We start from the raw sequence: 3,461 nt of genomic DNA, 5'->3' as shown, positions 1-3,461 counted from the left end.
CGATTAACTTAATCCAGGATTAGCGTAAACTTTTGTTTCACGTTTTCAACTTTTTGGTGAAAGTTTCTTTTGCTTATTTTTGTTATTCAAGATTGACGTCTTCTCAATTAAAGTTCTGCCGAAAATCTGCGTCGAACAGCATTTGGGAGTAGAGAAATAAACTGCTTGGTTAATTTTTAATCTTAGATTAGCGTTAATCGGCTTTTGAGGAACTGGGCCCAGAGCTATAGCTTTTTGCGATTGCAAAATTGCAATTCTAGAGAGGACTTGTGTGCAAATTCTCCTAAGTTAACTTGGCTCCCTTACCGACGATTACCAGCTGCTTTTCCTCGGAAAATGAGCCCACAGAGTCTGGGCTCAAGAGAGCGGCAGAAATAAAGCCTATGATTTAACCAAATACTGAAAAATATGAAGGCTTTAGACAAGTCCATGACATTCATAAATACTTTGATGAAATAATGCACCTATCTATGTTATGCCCGAGGGGATGGTGTGGGGGGACCAAGAGATGGTGGGAACTTTGAACGTCCGTGTGCGACCCACCTGGGGAATTTTAGGAAACTTTGAACATATTAAAATGTTGGCCCCGGGATCAGGAAGTTTGAATGATGGCCCCAGTGTCGGGAAGTTTGAATAATGTTAAAATGACGAAAACAACCGGGATTTTGAATGCGGGGAGCTTGGATAGGAATGTTCTGCCATCTTGAAAGTACCCAGAATTCCCAGAAGTTCGAACACGCTTCCACTCCTTCCCGCTGCAATAAAATGGAACAAAGAACGGTGAGATAAAAATCTATTTAAATTCGTCGCGTTAACAAACCATTCGTTCTTTTTATTGATGAACTTGTAAACAAATACTTTGTTCCCGTTGGTCTCACGGAATTTTTTTTTCATGTAATTGTATATTCATGCTATTCTTGTCTTTCTGTGATGCTAATCAAGCGCAGCAGTTTATATTATAAACCTCTTTACAGTTGTGTGCTTAGTTACCTGGCCTTTAAATGAAAGTGAGGCTGAGGTTGACCTTGTTATGATACAGACCTCCCTCCTTTTCATATGTTAATGATGTTGAACATTGTCATGCTAATTAGTAAGAATTTACATAAGAAAGGCAGTGAGGTTTCAATCAAAACAAGGTCAACTCCAGCCTCACTTTCATCCACAGGCCAGGTAACTAAGCACACAACTGTAAAATGGACTATTGTTTTGCTTTTTATATAAACAACAGGTCCTTTTGGAGTTTGAACGGAACAAAACAGTTTTGGTGGTTCGTGATGATTACAGTTCTCTTCAGTATCTTCTGAGACAGGCTTTTGAAATCGACGGGGAAATAATAATCCAAAAATATGAGGCTGATTGGGATGATTTTGTGGATGTCAAGCACATATTCTTTACTTCAGATGGCTTGAACTTCTCGGTCTGGTGGGTATAACTTTGAACTCAAAACCTTTCCCCAAGGTGGAGAACTTTGAATTGAAATATCCCAAGAGTAAGGCACTAATTGCCTCCAAATTTTGTTTCTGATCAAAGCTCCCACCCTATCCCGTGTTCCCCTCCCCCCTCGGGCATAACATTGATAAGTGCATAAGTGTTAGTGTAGTTTGCTCTTAATGCCCCACTTGTCACCATTGTATCGGTTTTCTGATGGTTTTGTATGTGGGTTTCGGTTTTGGATGATTTTTTCTTTGGTTTTGCTGTTTCTAATATACGTCAATGTTCCCCACCTGAGACTTGGCTTGATGATTGTCATCATTTTTCCAATATTGTGGGTTATAATTTTTTGCATAAACCTAGAGTCACTTGCGTTGGTGGAGGTGTTGGCCTTAATTTACATTGGTGACCATTTAAATTACAAAGAACATCCTGATCTTGTGTTCCCTGTCGATGGAAGTGCTGAATCTTTGTTTGTTGAAATTAATAGAACAAAAGAAAAAAAGGTAATTGTCCCCTTAATTTTTTGACCGCCAGACTTAAACTTAAATGAATTTCTGTCTGATTTGGACCTAGTACTGGGAAAAATAAAAAGCTTGTATTTTCAATGAGTGATTGGAATTTAAATTAATTAATCACCATTGTCATATTTAGCGACAAGCGATTTCTTGGTTTTGTTGTACCTAGGATGTTTTTCCTACTCATTACATGTCCCACTAGAATTCCGGCGAAAAAATCTTCATTGATAGATAACATTTTCACGAACGATCCACTTGGGAAGCTAAAATCAAATGTTAAGGCCACTTGGAAAGTTCTCAATGAAATCCTAAATAGAAATAAAGGTAAGCGTGGTTTACCATCTGTATTTTGGGCAGATTCTCTTGAAGCTTCTGATCCAAAAGAAATAGCTAATCTTTTTTGTAAATATTTTACTAACATTGGCCCTAATTTAACTAGCAAAATTCCTGCATCAGAAAAGTCGCATAGTTCGTTTTTACCCCCAAAACTAGTCAATGCAATATTTCTAGAAGTTGCAAGTGATGAAGAAATTATTGAAATTTGTGGTAATTGTCGTTCAGGTACTGCTGTAGGTCATGACATTTCTATGAATTTAATTAAAGATTCTATTGATAAAATAATTTTCCCTGTTACTAGCATTATGAACTTATCCATCACCTCTGGTATTGTACCAAATCAATTGAAAATTGCTCGAGTTATTTCTGAAGCATTATGGTGTTCGATGCACCACGCTTAGGTGGTTTGAAAGCTATCTAAGCGGTAGATAACAATATGTGGAATTTAATGGTATCTGTTAGGAGTCTTGCCAAATTAAATGTGGGGTGCGTCAGGGCTCTATATTAGGCCCTCTCCTCTGTCTGCTCTATATAAATGATGTGTGTGCAATGTTTCAAAGGTGGTGGACTTTATTCTTTTCGCTGATGAGACAAACATATTATTTCTCACAAAGGTTTTAATATACTTTCTGAAACCCTAAACTCTGAAATGTGTAAATTTACACAGTAGTGTCGAGCTAATAAGCTGCCTTTCTTAGTCAAATATACTCTTTGTTGAGCTACATACTTTTTCTTTCTTTTTCTTTTCTTTTGTTTTTAAAATAATACATTTTATGCTGTCCTCAAAATTTCATATGATGTACCCTATATTGTCAGGAAGTCTATAGTTCATAAGCCCCTGGCTTCTATATAGGCTTCCTTGTCATTACCACCTTAAACACATTGTCGTGTATCGTCTTGAAGTTATTATAAATTTTTAGTGTATTCTACCCTTATATTTTGTTTTCTTTCATGTGGTTAATGGCAAATAAATGAAAAGAATGAATAGTTACGTTCACTGCCTCAAACTGTGCATTCTGCATTCTATAAAAAGCAAATAAATGCTTCGGCAGGTGCTACCGCAGGTGCTACGGCGTTAATAAGCTAAAAGTGCAAGATTAGCTTTCAGTTGCAAACAATTTATTTGCAAAATACATGGCCTTAGGTATATATTATATGTTAAATTTGTCATTCCTG

At 36.8% G+C, this 3,461-nt stretch overlaps 1 protein-coding gene across 4 annotated transcripts in view; it reads left to right on the top strand.

Annotated features, from left to right (window-relative positions):
- Positions 1-400: 400 nt before the first annotated feature.
- The window catches only part of LOC138003336 (glutamate receptor 2-like), a 33,674-nt gene continuing 30,613 nt past the window's right edge, over positions 401-3,461 (top strand). For 3 of the 4 annotated variants that reach the window (XM_068849344.1, XM_068849345.1, XM_068849348.1), the window contains exons 1-2: positions 401-780; positions 1,229-1,422. The gene's annotated coding sequence lies outside the window, so the exon portion shown is untranslated. Of the gene's footprint in view, positions 781-1,228; positions 1,423-1,881; positions 1,938-3,461 lie in introns of those variants that run through there. The other variant, XM_068849347.1, reaches the window with a different exon arrangement.

The sequence above is a fragment of the Montipora foliosa genome, chromosome 5 (assembly GCF_036669935.1).
Source record: "Montipora foliosa isolate CH-2021 chromosome 5, ASM3666993v2, whole genome shotgun sequence".
Classification (NCBI taxonomy): Eukaryota; Metazoa; Cnidaria; class Anthozoa; order Scleractinia; family Acroporidae; genus Montipora; species Montipora foliosa.
Note: the sequence above shows the minus strand (reverse complement) of the source record. Positions and strands in the feature narration are given on the sequence as shown.